This window comes from Mesoplodon bidens, assembly GCF_964165515.1.
Source record: "Mesoplodon bidens genome assembly, chromosome: 6".
In the NCBI taxonomy this organism is placed as follows: domain Eukaryota; kingdom Metazoa; phylum Chordata; class Mammalia; order Artiodactyla; family Ziphiidae; genus Mesoplodon; species Mesoplodon bidens.
The window spans coordinates 71882084-71902009 of record NC_138162.1 but is presented as its reverse complement, the minus strand read 5'-3'; the positions used below and the strand labels follow the sequence as shown (position 1 = coordinate 71902009).

Genomic DNA, 19926 nt, shown 5'->3' with positions numbered 1-19926 from the left:
AGACTATCCCTTTTCCATTGTGTGTTCTTGGTGCCCTTGTCAAAAATTGGTGGACCATATATGTTTAGGTTTATTTCTGCACTCTCTATTCTGTTCCAATAGTCTAGGGATCTGTTTTTATGCCAGGTCAGATTGTTCCTGATTGTAGTAGAAAAGAATACATTCACCAAATTGATAGTTGCATACCATTTACTGAAGGCCTTATCCATACACTCTAGTAAGGATACCATGCCTGGCATAGCAGCTGCTACTAGGCTACTACTTGGTTGAGCTTGCAGTAGCTACAGTCATCCTTCAGAATCTAGCCAGTTTCTGCAGGAGACAGACTGATAAATTAAATGGAGATATGATAAGGACCATTACCACTATGTCCTTTAAGCCTTTAAAGTGGCACTAATTTCTACCAGCACTGCCCTCCCACCTCTACCACAAGGATGTGATACTGCATTTGACTTCATATCTTGTCCAGGTTACTTGGCTTTTCGTACTATTATAGCTCTTCCCTCCTATGTCAAAGGAACTGGGCACTCCTTTTTCTCCAGTGTATAGTCACTTGAGTAAATGTTCATAAGGAAGAACTGAAAAAATCATTATAGCATATACTTGCTATCATGTTTCAAGGTCCTTCCTCCTAGGGACCCAGTCGATGGGTTCTGGATCTAAAATTGGCTCATATCTAGGAACTGAGCAAGGTGCCATAATGTTATTGGGACTTCTGCCCTCAGCTTCTTTGTCCTCCATGCTTGCCTCCCCACCTTTTTTTGTTTGTTTTGGTTGTACAATACCTGCCAAAATGGCTGCCTGTATATTTTGCCTATGGGGTACCAAACTCCATAATTATTTCAATAACTCCCTGAAGATCAAGGTTTCTTGGCAGCCTACCTGATTTTGCTGGTCATTATGAAAATTGTGACCCTTTGGCTTTGAGTAGTCAAGTACTACCACCAGGAATTTACTACTTCACGGGTCCCATCATCCCCATGATATTAATGAACCCGGCTCTGTGACTGCATCTCCTACCAACAGTCTGGGTAAGCAGAAAAGAGCTGCCACTGAACTTCTTAATGATCCTGCATATCCTTTTGACCAGTTCATTCTTAATAGCTTGAAAAAATGACATGTACTCTGGGCCCTTCTTTGGCACATAATCATCTGAGAGTCTTTCGTTTCACATAATATAATCACTTCAGCATGGTTACTTCCTTCAGCCTCTTTATTTCCTACTCTGTTATCTTCTGGGAAACTCAGCAGTAGCTATCATTCTTTCCAACCTTCTAAGAGTCACCTTAGAAGGTGACTTAGAGTCACACAGTTTGTCCTATACACTGGGGTCCTTGCCAAGGTGTTAAATCTCATATTCCAAGAAAGTGCTCCTAAGTCAAGGAATTCTGCTTATCTCCTCTTACATTTGAGGCCCCTTGATCCAGCATCCTCGACATCAAACCTTGAGGATATTACCCTGACAACTGCTCACACATGCTAGCTGACTCTTGCAATTTATTTGGTATATAGTCTCTTTCCTCCCTTATAGGCCCAGTCAACCCAACTGAATTATACTGAGATTTAACCCTATGACCAACCTAGTGACTAAGAGAGGAGAGGAAGCAACTCCTCAGGGGAAAATATTATCTTAATGAATGAAAGGATAGGACTCTAGGCTGAGAAACTGAAATTATTAAAAATAAATGAAGATGCTACAACTAAAACGTACAATAATGTTTAAAAAAAACCACTTGATGTGCTAACAAGACAACTGGAGATGGCAGAAGAAAGAGTCAGTGAACTTGAAGACAGACTGATAGAAATTCAATCTGAAGAACAGAAAGAAATATGATAAAGGAAAAATAAATAATCTCTTTGACTTGTGGGACAATATCAAATGATCTAACATGTGTGTAGTTAGAGTCTTAGAAGGAAAAGAGAGAAGGGGTGGACAAAATCTTTTAAGAAATAGTGGCCAAATATCTTAAATTTGGAATTCAACAAAACATCAACATCCAAATCCGAGAAGTTCAGCAAACTCCAAGCAGGATAAAACACACATAAGGGTGCATATGTGTGTGTGTGCATGCGCGTGTGCACGTGCACGCACACACACACAAACACACACTCCTACGTATATCATAGTCAAACTGCTAAAAAACAAAAGTTAAAAAAAAGTAACCAGGGCTTCCCTGGTGGCGCAGTGGTTGAGAGTCCACCTGCCGAGGCAGGGGACACGGGTTCGTGCCCCGGTCCGGGAAGATCCCACGTGCCGCGGAGCGGCTGGACCCGTGAGCCATGGCCGCTGGGCCTGCATGTCCGGAGCCTGTGCTCTGCAACGGGAGAGGCCACAACAGGGAGAGGCCCGTGTACCGCAAAAAAAAAAAAAAAAAAGTAACCAGAGAAAAGAGATACATTAACATACATAAGAACAACAATATAAAAAACAGTCTTGTCCAAAGACAATGGAATGAAATCTTTAAGATACTGAAAGAAAAAAAACCAAAAATTGACCAGCCCTAATTCTATATTCAGCACAAATATCCATCATAAAAGATGGTTTTGGACCTTTCCCTTACACCATATATAAAAATTAACTGAAAATGGATCAAATACATAAATGTAAGAGCAAAACTATAAAACTCTTACTTCTTAGAACATTTTTCAGAGGTTGGAGACAAGATGGCAGAGTAGAAGGACTTGAGCTCAACTCCTCTCACAAAAACACCAAAATCACAACTAACTCTGAAGAACCATTGACAAAAAAGACTGGAACCTACAAAAACTGATATTCTACATCCAAAGACAAAGAAGAAGCCACAACAAGATGATAGGAGGGGTGTATACATGATAAAAAGACAAATCCCATACCTGCTGGATGGGCAACCCACAAACTGGAAAATAAATGTATTGCAGAGTTTCTCCCACAGGAGTGAGAGTTCTGAGCCCCATGTCCGGCTCCTCAGCTGGGAGGTCTGACATTGAAAGGAGGAGCCCTCAGAGCATTTGGCTTTGAAGGCCAGTGGGGCTTGATCACAGGAACTCCACAAGACTGGGGGAAACACAAATGCCACTCTTGGAGGGTGCACACAAGGTCTCGTGTGCACTGGGTCCCAGGGAAAAAGCAGTGACTTCATAGAAGCCTGGGCCAAACATACCTGCTGGTCTTGGAGGGTCTGCTGGGTAGGTGGGGAGCAGCTGTGGCTCACTGTGGGGACAAGGCCACTGGTGGTGGAGGTACCAGGGAGTACTCACTGGTGTGAGCTTTCCTGGAGGCCACCTTTTCAGCACCAAGACCTGTAGGCTCTAGTGCTGGGACACCTCAGGCCAAACAGCCAACAGGGCAGGAAAACAGCCTCATCCAGCAGCAGACAGGCTGCCTAAAACCTTCTCGAGCTCACAGCCACGTCTAAACACACCCCTGAAATGGCTCTGCCCAGCAGAGGAACAAGACCCAGTTCCACCCACCAGTGTGCAGGCATCAGTTCCTTCCACCAGGAAGCCTTCAGAAGCCTCTTAGACAAGCTTCACCAACCAGAGGGCAGACACCAGAAGCAAGAAGAACTACAGCCTTGCAGCCTCGGAACAAAAACTGCAATCACAGAAAGTTAGACAAAATGAGATGACAAAGGAATATGTTTCAGACAAACGAACAAGTTGTTCCAAAAGAACAACTAAGTGAAGAGGAGAGAGGCAATCTACCCAAAAGAGAATTCAGAGTAATGATAGTAAAGATGATCCAAGATCTCAGAAAAAGAATGGAGGCACAGATTAAGAAGTTACAAGAAATATTTAACAAAGACCTAGAAGAACTAAAGAACAAATAAGCAGAGATGAACAATACAATAACTGAAATGAAAAAAAAACATTAGAAGGAATAAATAGCAGAACAAATGAGGCAGAAGAATGGATAAGTGAGCTGCAAGACAGAATGGTGGAAATCACTGCTGCAGAACATAAAGAAAAAATGAAAATAAATGAGGACAGTTTAAGAGACCTCTGGGACAACATTAAATACACCAACATTCACATTATAGGGGTCCCAGAAGGAGAAGGGAGAAAGGGCCTGAGAAAATATTTGAAAAGATAATAGCTAAAAACTTCCCTAACATGGGAAAGGAAACAGTCACCAAAGTCCAGGAAGCACAGAGAGTCCCAGGCAGGATAAACCCAAGGAGGATCATACCAAGACACATATTAATCAAACTGACAAAAATTAAATACAAAGAGAAAATATTAAAAGCAACAAGGGAAAGCCAACAAATAACATACTAGTGAATCCCCCTAAGGTTATCAGCTGATTTTTCAGCAGAAATTCTGCAGGCTGGAAGGGAGTGGCATGATATATTTAAAGTGATGAAAGGGAAAAAACCTACAACCAAGAATACTCTACCCAGCAAGAGTCTCGTTCAGATTTGATGGAGAAATCAAAAGCTTTATAGACAAACAAAAGCAAAGAGAATTCAGCACCACCACACCAGTTTTACAACAAAGGCTAAAGAATTTCTCTAGGTGGAAAAGAAAAGCCCACAACTAGAAACAAGAAAATTATGAATGGGAAAACCCATCAGTAAAGGCAAACATACAGTAAACGTAGGAAATTATCCACACACAAATATGATACCAAAACAGCAACTGAGAAGAGAGTAGAAATGCAGGATACTGGAAATGCATTTGAAATTAAAAGACAAGCAACTTAAAATCTTGTTCATATATAGACTGCTATATCAAAACCTCATGGTAACTGCAAACTGAAAATTTACAATAGATATACACACAAAAAGAAAAAGGAATCCAAACATAGCATTAAAGTTAGTCATCAAATCACAAGAGAACAAAAGAAGAGAGGGGAAAAAAAGACCTTCGAAAACAAAGGCAAAACAATTAACAAAATGGCAATAAGAACATATAAAATGAGTGTGCTAATAACAGTACCTGCACCTTTATTAAGCTGTTGTGAAAATTAATGGAGTTAATACATGTACTACAGGGTTGGTGCTGGCTCAAGAACTAAGCAGCTGGACCTTGGGCGAGTCAGAAACTCCAGGGCTCAATTTATCTCTCGACAGGATAAGGGACACAAACTAAATCATTGTTATCAATGAAATCGATTTTTAAAAAATGGAGTATAGTGATTCTGGCTGAGATAGAGGGGACCCAGGCTCTGTCTGCTAGCCTTGCCCTGCTCCCTCTCTATCTGGACACCTCAAGGAAGCCCATGGAGTTTGAAAGGGAATGAAACCCCATTATAAGATATAGACTGGCTCAATAAATACAGAAACAAGACCCATATATATGCTGTCTACAAGAACCCACTTTAGATCTAGGGACATATACAGACTGAAAGTGAGGGGATGGAAAAAGGTATTCCATGCAAATAGAGATCAAAAGAAAGCTGGAATAGCAATACTCATATGAGACGAGATAGATCGTAAAATAAAGGCTGTTACAAGAGACACAGAATGACAATACATAATGATCAAGGAATCAATCCAAGAAGAAGATATAACAATTGTAAACATATATTCACCCAACATAGGAGCACCTCAATATATAAGGTGAATGTTAACAGCCATAAAAGGAGAAATTGATGGTAACACAATAATAGTGGGGGACTTTAAAACCCAACTTACATCAATGGACAGATCATCCAGACAGAAAATCAGCAAGGAAACACAGGCCTTAAATGACACATTAGACCAGGTGGACTTAATTGATTTTTATAGAGCATTCCATCCAAAAGCAGCAGAATACACATTCTTCTCAATTGTGTATGGGACATTCTCCAGGATAGATCAGATGCTGGGCCACAAAGCAAGCCTCAGTAAATTTAAGAAAACTGAAATCATATCAAGAAACTTTTCCAACCACAATGCTATGAGATTAGAAATAAACTACAAGAGCAAAACTGCAAAAAACAAAAACACATGGAAGCTAAACAATATGCTACTAAACAACCAATGATGCACCAAAGAAATCAAAGAGGAAATCAAAAAATACCTAGAGACAAATGAAAATGCAAAAACAATAATTCAAATCCCATGGGATGCAACAAAAGCAGTTCAAAGGGGGAAATTATAGCAATACTAGTATACCCCAGGAAACAAGAAAAATCTCAAATAAACAACCTAAACATAACCCTAAAGCGACTAGAGAAAGAAGAACAAATGAAAGCCAAAGTTAGTAGAAGGAAAGAAATCATAAAGATCAGAGCAGAAATAAATGAAATAGAAACAAAGAAAACAATAGCAACGATCAATAAAACTAAAAGATGGTTCTTTGAGAAGATAAATAAAACTGATAAACCTTTAGCCAGACTCATCAAGAAAAAGAGAGGGAGGACTCAAATCAATAAAATTGGAAATGAAAAAGGAGAAGTTACAACTGACACCACAGAAATACAAAGGATCGTAAGAGACTACTATAAAAAAAACTGTGTGACAATAAAATGGACAACCTGGAAGAAATGGACAAATTCTTAGAAAGGTACAGTCTCCCAAGACTGAACCAGGAAGAAATACAAAATATAAATAGATGAATCACAAGTACTGAAATTGAAACTGTGATTTAAAAACTCCCAACTAACGAAAGTCCAGGACCAGTGGCTTCACAGGTGAATTTTATCAAACATTTAGAGAAGAGTTAACACACCTATCCTCCTGAAACTATTCCAAAATATTGCAGAGGAAGGAGCACTCCCAAACTCATTCTATGAGGCCAACATCACACTGATACCAAAACCAGACAAAGATACCACAAAGAAAGAAAATTACAAGCCAATATCACTGATGAATATAGACATAAGAATCCTAAACGAAATACTAGCAAACCAAATCCAATAATACATTAAAAGGTTCATACACCATGATCAAGTGGGATTTATCCCAGGGATGCAAGAATTTTTCAACATGTGTGAATCAATCAGTGTGATACACCACAATAACAAATTGAAGAATAAAAACCATATCATCATCTCAATAGATGCAGAAAAAGCTTTTGACAAAATTCAACATCAATTTATGATTAAAAACTCCAGAAAGTAGGCATAGAGGGAGCATAACTCAACATAATAAAGTCAACATATGACAATCCCACAGCTAATATCATTCTCCACAGTAAGAAGCTGAAAGCATTTGGTTTAAGATCAGGAACAAGACAAGGATGTCCACTCTCACCACCTTTATTCAACATAGTTTTGGAAATCTTAGCCACAGTTAATCAGAGGAAAAAAAAAAGAAATAAAAGGAATCCAAATTGGAAAAGTAGAAGTAAAACTGTCACTGTTTGCAGATGACATATTATACATAGAAAATCCTAAAGATGCTACTCAAAAACTATTAGAGCTCATTAATGAATTCAGTACCAATGGTATTTTTCACAGAAGTAGAACAAAAAAAATTTTAATTTCTATGGAAAAACAAAAGACCTCGAATAGTCAAAGCAATCTGGACAAAGAAAAACGGAGCTGGAGGAATCAGGCTCCCTGACATACTGCAAAGCCACAGTAACCAAAACGGTATGGTACAGGAATAAAAACAGGAATAAAGATCATTGGAACAGGATAGAAAGCCCAGAAATAAACTGACACACCTATGGTCAATTAATCTACAACAAAGGAGGCAAGAATATACAATGGAGAAAAGACAGTCTCTTCAATAAGCGATGCTGGGAAAACTGGACAGCTACATGTAAAAGAATGAAATTAGAACATTTGTTAACACCATATGCAAAAATAAACTTAAAATGGATTAAAGACTTAAATGTAAGACCAGATACTATAAAATTCTTAGAGGAAAATATAGGCAAAACACTCTTTGACATAAATCGCTGAAATATCTTTTTGGATTCACCTCTTAGGGTAATTAAAATAAAAAGAAAAATAAACAAATGGGACCTAATTAAACTTAAAAGCTTTTGCACAGCAAAGGAATCCATAAGTAAAATGAAAAGACAACCCACAGAATGGGAGAAAATGTTTGCAAATGAGACCAACAAGGGGTTAATCACTAAAATATACAAACAGCTCATGCAGCTCAAAAAAAAAAAACTCAATTAAAATATGGGCAGAAGATCTAAATAGACATTTCTCTAAAGAAGTCATACAGATGGTCAAAAAGCACATGAAAAAATGCTCAACATCTCTAATTATTAGAGAAATGCAAGTCAAAACTACAATGAGGTATCACCTTACACCAGTCAGAATGGCCATCATCAAAAAGTCTACAAACAATAAATGCTGGAGAGGGTGTGGAGAAAAGGGAACCCTCCTCCACTGTTGGTGGGAATATAAATTGGTACAGCCACTATTGAGAACAATATAGAGATTCCTTAAAAAACTAAAAATAGAGCTACCATATGATCCAGCAATCCCACACCTGGGCATATATCTGGAGAAAACCATAATTCAAAAAGATACATGCACCCCAATATTCAGAGTGGCACTATTTACGATAGCCAAGACATGGAAGCAGCCTAAATTCCCACTGATAAAGGAATGGATAAAGAAGAAATGGTACATATACACAATGGAATTGTACTCAGCCATAAAAAAGAATGAAATAATGTCATTTGCAGCAACATAGATGGGCCTAGAGATTATCATACTAAGTGAAGTAAGTCAAACAGAGAAAGACAAATATCATATGATATCACTTATATGTGGAATCTAAAAAAATGATAAAAATGAACTTAATTACAAAACAGAAACAGACTCACAGACTTAGAAAACAAACTTATGGTTACCAAAGGGGAAAGGTGAGGGGGAGGGATAAATTAGGAGGTTGGGATTAAGATATATACATTACTATAAAATAGATTATCAATAAGGACGTATTATATAGCACAGGGAACTCTACTCAGCATTCTGTAATAACCTAAATGGGAAAAGAATCTGAAAAAGAATATATATATATATGTATAACTGAATCACTTTGCTGTACACCTGAAACTAATACAACATTGTAAATCCCAATATAAAATTAAAAATTTTTTAAAACTCTTAGAAGAAAACACAGAGAAAAGTTTTCATCAGACTGGATTTGGTGATAACTTCTTGAACATGACACCAAAACAAAGGCAACTAAAGAAAAAAATAGATAAGTTGAACTTCATAAGCTGAAATTCTAAACTTTTGTGCATGAAAGAACATTATCAAGAGAGTGAAAAGACAGTCCACGGAATGAGAGAAAATATTTGCAAGTCATATCTGATAAGGGGTAATTTCCAGAATATATAAAGGACTCCTACACTCAACAACAAAAAAAACCCAATTCAAAAATGTGCAAGGAACTTGAATAGACATTTCTTCAGAAAAGATATGCAAATGGCTAATAAGCTCTTGAAAAGATGCTCAATATCACTAGTCATTAGGAAAATGCAAAACAAAACCACAGTGAGAGACCACTTCACACCCACTGAGATGGCTACTATGCAAAAGGAAAAAAAAAAAAGGAAATAACAAGGGCTGGCAAAGATGTGAAGAAATTGGAACCTTGGTACATTGCTGTTGGGAATGTAAAATGGTACAGCTGTTCTGGAAAACAATGTAGTGGTTCCTCAAATAGTTCAACATAGAATTACCATATGATCCAGAAATTCACTCCTTGGTATATATCCCCCAAAACTGAAAGTAGAGACTCAAACACATACTTGCACACCAATGTTCATAGCAGTATTATTCACAATAGCCAAAAGTAGAAACAATCTAAATATCCATCAATAGATGAAGTGTTAAACAAAATGTGGTATATACATACAATTAAATATTTTTAGCCTTAAATGAAATTCTGACACATGTGACAACATGGATGAACCTTGAAAACATGCTAAATGAAATAAGTGAGACAAATATTGCATGATTTCACTTATATGAGGTACATAGAATAGGCAAATTCATGGAGACAGAAAGTGTAATAGAAGTTATCAGGGGCTGGAGGGAGGGGAAAATAGGAGTTATTGTTTAATGGGTACAAAACTTTTGTTTGGGATGATGAAAAAGTTCTGGAAATGGACAGTGGTGATGGATGCACAACTTTGTGAATGTACTTGTTGCTACTGAATTGTACACTTAAAAGCGGTTAAAATTATGTATATTTTACCACAGTAAAAAATGTTTTTACAAAGGTAAAAAATAAAAAGAGTAAAATAAACCTCTTCAGAGAAATGAAAACTTCAAGAATTCATCATGCACTGTACTTGAAGCTTTATCTGTACTGTTTTATTCACATACTAATTCTATAAAGAAGATAAAAATTTCAATTGTACAGATGAGGAGACAAAGCCTTAAAAGACTGACTTGCTTAAGATCAAAGAGCTAGTAAATAGTGATTTAAACCCATGTCTGCATGTTTCTAAACACATAAACTTTCCACTACATTACTTTTTTAAATTAGGCTGCAAATTCCTAAAGGGATTCCATGATACCTTTACTTTCTCTGATTTTACAATATCCCTCCCTTGACTTCTAATCACCTCCAGTAGCCCATAGTGCTCTTGATTGAAAATGTTAATACAATTTATTATTCTTAATAGAAATTTCAAATAGTCAGAAGATTCCAGGTAATATGTACATTATAGACAAAGAATTCACCATTTTATGTCAAAAGTTTATTTCTCATTTTAAAGCTTATTTTTCAAAATGTACATCTATTTTTACCATAAATAAAATCCATGTTGATTGTTAAAAATGATTTTAAAAGTGCAGACAAGTGAATAAAAGTGTGTGCCCTTATAATTTTACTCTCTAGAGATAAGCCCCAAAAGCATCATTTTGAAAATTTGATTATTTCAATTTTGTTTCAATTTTATTTAGTTTTGTGAATTTTTCATAATAATTGAATAATTTTAATTTTTTTTGTTTCAGTCCCTCTGATTCGAGTTAGCAAATAATGACTGAAACAAAAATGTTAAAGTTATAGCTCAAAGTGTACAAAACTAAGTAAGTATAAAAACACTAAGTTTCGTCAGGTTTTAGCCTTTATACTTCTGAGGTTATCAAAGCTTAAAAACTTCACAAAGTCAATATTATAACTTTAACTTATTTTTTTTTTATACTTTGGCCTTGCCACACAGCACATGGGATCTTAGCTCCCCAGCCAGGTATTAAACCCATGTTCCCTGCATTGGAAGTGCAGAGTCTTAACCACTGGACTTATCTTATTTATCTAACTTATCTTCTTAACCACAGCATAGTGTCTTTTGAATGAACATGACACAATCCAAGGTCTCAGGGGGGTTCACTTTTTCTATCTTTATGAGTCCCCAGATTGCTCCCTTTATTTCTCCTTTAACTGGGGAAAGGGGTTTGGCTAAGCTGGGACATGCTTTTTGGAGATGCGAGGATCTTGGTTGGGCTGGAAAAATAATGAACTACAAGGAGTTCTCCCAAGACATGAGACCCATACACATTCCTGCTCATGTGAGCATGATGAGAGAATTTCATTTTTCCTTTACCTCTGAATTGAGTCACAGGAATCTGCCTAGCTTATATACTGCATATGCTGGAGGGAGGTTGACAGGAGCATGAATGAGACTTGTGAGTGGATTCATGGAATCACCCTCCTGGCTGCCCCCACTTTAAAAAGAGGTGCAGCAGTCCAGAATGTTTTTGCTATACTAGGAGTCTGCACTCTCTCAGCAGATTCTAAAAGCACAAAAAATTGTTCTAAGAATCTCTCACACCAGACTTAGCTAAGTGAATCCTGCAGTCCACAGGCCCTGATATAACCCAGGAACCACTTGAGTTTTACTTGATCAACAGTTCAGAACTAAATCTGACAAATTGAGCATCAGTAAGGATAATAACTGCAGTGTACTGAAACATATTGAATGTGTTTAAAACTGTGAATTCATAATCATGCAAAAAATAGTTTTAATTGTTCACCTTTGAAAGATGGTAAAGAACTTTATTTTGAAAATTGGTAAATAAAGAGAAAAATCGAGCATTTATCCTGCCTTTACAATACAGACTATGTGATTGGATAACTAAAGAGCAGATGAGGAAAAGTTTCTCTTGACACGATACTCCAACAAATAAATGAAGAAGGAACAGCTGGAAAACAACATTTTGCATATCTAATGAATTAAGGATGTAAGCATTCAGCATCAATGGCTCTTAACAACTCAAAGTAACCATTATGTGCCTCTTGTTGCACAAAGCCATCTGTGAAGCAGTTTCCACTCCAAAAAAAATCAAACTTGATTTAGATTGTCCTTTAGATCCAAGTACCAATTATAGGAAATATAGAGGACAGAGATGCACACTTGGATGATAAAGCTAGAAATAAAAGTAAGAAAGCAATTACCATAAAGGTTAGTTAGGAAAGTGGTTATTTTTAATGGGGACTTAGGCTCTCATGGAGAGCTTCTGGGTTGGTTGGCAAGGTTGTATTTCCTTTCATGGGTGGTGGTTAAAGGGTTGTTTGATTCATTAAATGGTACATTTGTTTTATGTTTTTTTCCTGTGGATGTGTTAATTGAAAACGTTACAAACATTTAAAAATCATTAAATTTGAAGAAGGTTATGGCAGATCAAGGTTTACATTGATATGTACAATAAGGGAGCAGAGCCAAGAATCAGTTCCAGGTGGGCAGGGTGGAGAGAGTGGGAACAGGGTAGACAGAAGCACCATGTTCCAAGGCTTCTTCTAGGAAGCAAACAGCAATTTCAGCGCTTGCTGGGAAAAAACAGCCAAGATCTCCAGCTGTCAACCTAATAAGGCTGTGGCTTCCATCAAGAATCACATTCCTGCTGTGGAAACAGCTTAGCAGTTCCTCAAAAAATTAAACATAGAATTATCATATGATTTAGCAATTCTAGTGTTAAAGAATTGAAAACAGTTTCTTAAACAAATATATGTATACACTGTTCATAACATCACTATTCAGTGTAGCTGAAAGGTGGAAACAACCCAAATGTCCATCAATGGATGAATGGATAAACAAATTGTGGTACTGACACACAGTGGAATGTTATTCAGCTATATAAAGGAATGAAGTACTGATACAAGTTACAATGCAGATGTACCTTGAAAGCATTATGCTAAGGGAAAGCAGCCAAACATAAAGGGTCATATACTGTATGATTCCATTTATACGAAATATTCAGAACAGGCAAATCCATAGAGACAGAAAGAAGACTGATGGTGACAGAGGCTGAGGGAACAGGGAATGGGAAGTAGCTCCTTAATGGATATGGGGTTTCCCTTTGGAAGGATGAAAATGTTTGGGCACTAGATATAGGTGGTCGTTGCCCAACAGCACAGATTTACTTAAATGCCACTGAACTATACACTTAAAAATGGTCATGGTGGTAAATTTCAGGTTATGTGTATTTTGCCAAAATTAAAAAAATTTTTAAAATTTTACCATTTAGTTTTATGTTACACGAACTTCAGTAATAAAAAACAAATAACCACATTGCTTCATTTACTTGATGTCCACTGCATACTTCTCCTGTGCCAGGCACTATGCACATGAAAGAGAAATAACCCCAGGATGCAAGGTGCTCACAGTCTAGTCTGAGGTCAGACAGATGGAGTGCATATGAATCCCAGTGCATAAAATTAGGTGTGTAAGAAGTAAAACTTGTTTTATTTTTCTCTCATTCAACCTAGTTCTTATTTGAGTCTTTTATTTCACTGAGGTGGCAGAAACACAATTTTATCAAATTTGGAGTTTTCACCTCCTTTTTCCAGAGCTGTATCTAAATTCCTGGCACTTACATAATGCAAAGGTATGGTGCATGGAGTGGGCACAGTTGGGTCTCCAGTCTCTGCCTCCCTGATAGCTGCAGAGGTATCTAGAAACCAACAGTCTGCTGGACCAGAAACACTGGTGCTGACATAATATGGTGATAACAACAGCTTATCTTTACATAGTGCTTATTATGTGCCAGGAGTTATCCAAACTCTATGCAAACACTGTTTAATTTAAACAGCAACCCTTCAAGGTAGTACTCTCTTTATCCCTGTTTTACAGATGAGAAAGTCAAAGGACATAGAAGCTACATGATTTGCATAAGGTCACACAGGCTGGTAAACAGCAGAGCTGATATTGGAACCCAGGCTGCAGAGTCTACATGTTTAACAAGTACTTATCACTATCCCTTGCGCCAGTCAGTGTGGCTCCCTCTAGGAGGTCAGCTTGCCCTGCTGCTTCCCTGACATACTTGGAGCCTCAAGAATCTTTCTGTTACCTCTATTTGGCCTCTTGTTCTAGGTGTGCTGTTTGCTGTCCAGATACTCTGCCCTTCAACTCTCATCCACTTCCTTCTCTTTTTTCTCCTCCTGTCCCTGAGGAATCCTTTTCTAAGGTCTAGGAGAAAGTCCCTCACTCTATCCATTTTGCTGTTTTCCCTAAACATTTTGTTTCATTTTCATACTTTGAGTTTTAAGAAACCAAATCAAGAAATAGACTCAAATTTTATGTATGGTGGGGGGAGGACAGTGTGGGGGTTAGGATGGCAGGAAGAGAAAGGAAGAAGAAAAGCAGAAATATCAGATGGAAAAGGAAGCTACATAAAAATTTTAAAACATTCTTTCAGTGTCTTTTGGTGAAGTTAGTGGATTGACCATCATGTTTATTGTCTTTCTTTTTTAGCACTCCTAATTTTTTTAGGGTGCCCTCAAGGGTATTTTGCATGTTCTCAACCAAGTGGTAACAATGCTTTGCTCTCCTCTCTGGGGTCACTGGATATATACATTGTAGTATGTCTGACTGCCACCTCATCGCTGATATTAGTGTAGTTTCACTCAAGCTTCCTTTCTGTCATAGCAATGAAAGGAAGCTTGAGCACCATTTTCTAAAGATCTGGGAGGCTGCTGTGGTAAATTGGTTACAAACAGCCTCAGTTTTCCTTCTCTGTACTTAAACTCTTTGCAATTTGACTTTGCAGTCACTCTCATCAAAAAGTGGAATCTATTTCTTTAATCCTTAAATCTGGGCTGGCCTGTGACTTATCTGAGCATCAGAAGTGTCTGTACTTGTTCTAAGCCTAGGCCTCAAAGGCCTTACACACTTCTGCTCTCTCTCTTGCTCCTCTGCTTTCACCATGGGCACATGCTGAGCTAGCCTGTTGCCGGATGAAACATGTGGAGCAGAGCCATTCTTCCCAGCCAAGGTTATCTTAGACCAGCCAAAGGCCAGTCAACCACCCAACAGGTGAGTCCCAGCTGTGACAGAAGCACTGCCAAGATCAGCAGAACCACCCTGCCGACCCACAGACTTGAAATACATGGTTGTTGTGAGCCAAGAGTGGATGCTCGAATCACAGACCCTAGTCTGAAGATCATTTTATAGTAATCTAGTGTTGTCTTTTTTCCCCCACTAGATTGGCACTCTTCAAGAGCCAAGACCATTCATCTGTGTCCCCAGCACCCAGAACAATATCTTTTTTTTTTTTTTTTTTTTTTTTTTGCACAACGTGGGCCTCTCACTGTTGTGGCCTCTCCCGTTGCGGAGCACAGGCTCAGACGCGCAGGCTCAGTGGCCATGGCTCACGGGCCCAGCCGCTCTGCAGCATGTGGGATATTCCCAGACCGGGGCACGAACCCATGTCCCCTGCATCGGTAGGCAGACTCTCAACCACTGTGCCACCAGAGAAGCCCCCAGAACAATATCTGAATGTTAAAAGGATTAATGAATCAATGAATTGGGAATGTCAAGATGTTCAAATCTAAGAAAAGGTGTTTATAGGGGAGGGTGTGGATATCAGAGATGGTAGATGTTGGAACTGGCTCACAGACAAAGAAACTGGGCTTTCTAGGAGGAAAGATGAAGCTGGTAGGGTAGGATGTGGTCAGGAATAATCAGCAGGCCTGGCTATTGAAGTTAGACACAGAATCTATGAAAGACACAGAACTGGTTATTGCTGGTATGACCCAGGTTCCTCTGAGGTTACGGATAAAAGCTAGAATTTTTTCTCCTGGAAAACTAATTGCCTTTTTTTTTTAATTTGAAAATGGAATTGGCTTTATTCAACAATTCATGAATCAGGCAGCATCCCATGGGCTCTCTGAGGGGTTGTACAAAATGGAACATTTTATAGGAAGGAGGGTGGGGCAAAGGAGCTATTAGCAAAAGAAAATAATTATTTTTAGGCCAGGATTTCTTTTAGGGGGGAAGGAAAAGGCAAGGGTTTTACCATGCCGGAAAACTAGTTGCTTTGAAGAGGACTATGAATAGGTTCCTTTGACTTATCTTTCCTTAGAGTTCTATCTAAGGACGAGGTCCTCCTTATCTTCAAGGAGTCCTGATCTTAAGGCAGGTGAGACCACAGTGCATATTCTCTTCCACAACACAGGAAGAAACCTTGAGGCCCATTGGCACTCTCCCTGGATGTCAGAATAATAAATACATACTGGTAGTGGCCCTTTGAATAAATGTATTTGTCATATTTCTGGATTTCACAGGACTGTAACTTTTATCGTTGTGAAAAAGGTTTGAAGGACTGACAAAGAGTTGCAAATATTTCTTTTACCAATCAAGTAGGCATGGAATAATATCATAATAAAAGCCAGGGTTACCCAAAAGGGTATAGGTGGCCACCTTATACTCATATATGTCTCACATTGCCCTCATTACTCTCATTTTGTCCTAGAGCAGTGAGAGCACTATCTTGAATCTGTATCATTCCATGGGTTGGCAACTGCTGGTATAAAAAATGGACAATTGTAACTAGGGAGCAATAACAAATCTTAAGGCTATAGTGGACTATAACAATGAACCATGAAAGAAATATGGCCTATCTGGAACTACCCTCCTCTAAAACTACATTGCTTCCATAGTAAGGACAGTGACTTCTTTGTTGAAGTATAGCCGTCAGGATATACCTTTAGTACTTTGATAAGGAGCTCTTTGTCAAACCTGAGTTTCCCCAAAATTAACCCTCAGGATGATGAGAGGATTTGAAAACATACAATAAACTAGGACTTCTGGGCTGGGAGAAGACTTGGGCGTATTTGCAGGGTAGAGGGAATAGTGGTTAAAGGGTATAACTTCTGAACTACCTGTCCAGTGAAGAAGCCAATGACTTTCCCAGCAAATTGTGATCTTGCTTCCCTAGCCATGGTAGACCAAAGCTAAACCAATTGATTAACTCCTACAGTTTGGGATTGGGACCGAGAAACTCCTAGTAGGCTTCTGGCTGAGTGCCAAGAATTCCAAACTGAAAGAGCTCTTCAAAATCAAGAAGGCTTCTTGGAGAGGAAGCATGTGTGCCTTACCTGAATCAGTTCTCTTATCTCCCCCTTCCACCTCCTAAATAGAGAAACCAAGCAGCCATTTGCCAGGGCTCTTAGCGTAAGAATTAATACGTCAGAAAATTATTTAGATCAGACAAAACCCTTAAAGAACTTACAAACTCTAAGAGGCTGTAGTACATTGAGATGATTTTAGGTGATTCCATTGATGAATGCTTTTATTTTAATAGTTATGCTAATTCATTTATCTTCATAAATTTCAGTACTTAAAAAAAATCTTCTAGGACATCAAACTCATGGTTTCATGAATATTGTTTAGGCCTCATCTATTTATGTAAAAAAAAAGATGGGTTTAAAGAACAATATTAAAGAATAATATAAAGAATAATATAGATAGTCAGAAAATAAGGTTAAGATCATTATAGTGAGTCACAAAGGAGGCTCAGCCACTATGAAAGTTTTCAACAAAAGCTGCTGAAATGTTAATGCTCTTTGATCTCATTAGTAATGCAAATTTGAGGTACAATGACTTGTGATACGTATAATAAACCCAACAGTGAAACCCACTGAGGCATCAGGCTTTAAGAAACTGGCTTGGATGATTCAGAGAAGGAATAGATACTTCCTGAGTGGTTGGGGTCTGTCAGACATCTTTTTTTTTTTTTTGCGGTATGTGGGCCTCTCACTGTTGTGGCCTCTCCTGCTGCAGAGCACAGGCTTCAGACGCACAGGCTCAGCGGCCATGGCTCACGGGCCCAGCCGCTCCGCGGCATGTGGGATCTTCCTGGACCAGGGCACGAACCCGTGTCCCCTGCATCAGCAGGTGGACTCTCAACCACTGCGCCACCAGGGAAACCCCAGACATCATTTTAAATGTTTTACAAGCATTAACTCATGTGATTCCTGCAACAACCTTATGAGGTAGGTAATTATTTTTATGCCCATTTTACAGATAGGTCAACTGAGACATGGAAAGATTAGTAAGTTGGCTAATTATCTACCACTAGTAAATCACAGAGAACCTACTTTTTCTTGAACAAGTTTCACACCCCCAGTCTGCTTATTTTGAATTTAAACTAGATTTTGGTTCCTGGGTCCTATAGCTTATTCAATTTTAACCCCCAGTGTTAGCACAATGCCTGGTACTTGGTAAAAAAAAAAAAAAAGAAAAGAAAAGAAAAGAAAAAGAATAAATAAAGGGATAGGTCCAATTATCGTAGTAGTTTGAATGACCCTAAAATTTCTTCTATATTTGCTTATTTTCCATTTAAAACCATAGGCTCTAGGCAACTCTATCAAAGAACTGAATGAAGTCCCTAATCAAAGGCCTCTTTCCTCTCATAAACTGGGCTGTGGTCAGGGTTAGAACCTGTCAAACTTTCAACTCAGCTGCTTAAGAAACACAATGTAGTCCAAGGGTTTGAGTTTCCTCTGATGACTTCAAAAGTTCATTTTACCCACTGTTACTCTGTGGTTCTTTCAATTTCACTACCCCATTTCTGCCATAGTTCTCTTGCCCCATCACCCTCCCCCCTTCATTAAGAATGCTCCCAAGACCTCCAAAACTTCTTACAAATAGTCAGTTCTTCCACCAAGTGGAAGTGTCTTAGTTACTGTAGTGCTGCCTGGTACAGTTGAGAAAGGACGTGGAAAGGGGAATAGGGAAAGTGATACTTGAAGCCTGTCTTGTGCATGCCAGGTATAGCCTCCATGACTTCAGGGATCAAGGATCTCAGGTTGGGGCTCTGTTCTATAAAGGGAGTGGGGTATTTTCTGTTTTCTAAGTTGTCTACTATCCTTGGCAGTTAGCCCATTAGCACATGGGCTTTTAATCCTTAATATGAACTTTTAATCCTTTCAACAAGTGAGTTTGTTTAATCCTTTTGCACTATGGCATATTTTTTAGGTCAGGAGAAAGCCTTCTTTCCACAATCTCCACCACTCATTCCTCTACCCTGCCTAAACTGTGCATAAATTGTGTCCCTTTAGCAGGCAGGTCATTTCCTGATTTCATAATTTGTGGCTACACTTGGCCGTTATTAAATCAGTATATCATTCAGGAACAAGTATGAACTTTCACCTCTTTGATAGATAAAGACAAGTCTTTTCATAATGCACTCAAGAATGCTGGTCATGTTAAGGCTGTGTTAATCTACAGAAGAAAGTAAATTTTCATAATTCATCGTATTGTTTCCCACCTCCCACCCTTAGCCAGTAAGTACTCACTCATGGGCAGGAATAGAGAGAAAACAGATACATGCCCAGAATCTTCTTATGACTTTTCTGGCCTCTCTAAATTCTTTTTTTCACTCATTTATTCATTCAACAGATAGTAATGACTTTCTATGCTGTCTATTTAGCTGGGCCTAGCTGGACCTTGCTGGGCCTGATTCTGAGCTGTAGGTTGGTTCTGTGGGATTCCAGCCCATTTTTTCTCATGACAATGGCAGAAGTGCAAAGAAGCAAGCCCAGTTGCACAAATACATTTCTAGTCTCTGCCTGTGTCAAGTCTGCTAACATCTCATTGGCCAAAGCAAGTCATAGAGCCAAGCTCAAAGTCAAAGTACAGGTAAGTACACTATATCTCTCTAACAGGAAGAACTGTAAAGTTCCCTGGCAAAACATTTAGATACATGAAAGAATAAATAATTGGGAACAGTTATACAATCAATCACATTGACAAAAGGAATCATGATACAGTTTCAAAAAGCCCTATGATTTCCAAGCAGTATAGAATACCTAAAAA

General features: G+C 38.4%; 1 protein-coding gene across 1 annotated transcript in view; it reads right to left on the bottom strand.

The window, feature by feature from the left end:
• RANBP6 (RAN binding protein 6) overlaps positions 1 to 19926 on the bottom strand; it is a 292381-nt gene that overhangs the window by 42318 nt on the left and 230137 nt on the right. The gene's annotated exons all lie outside the window — the stretch shown is intronic.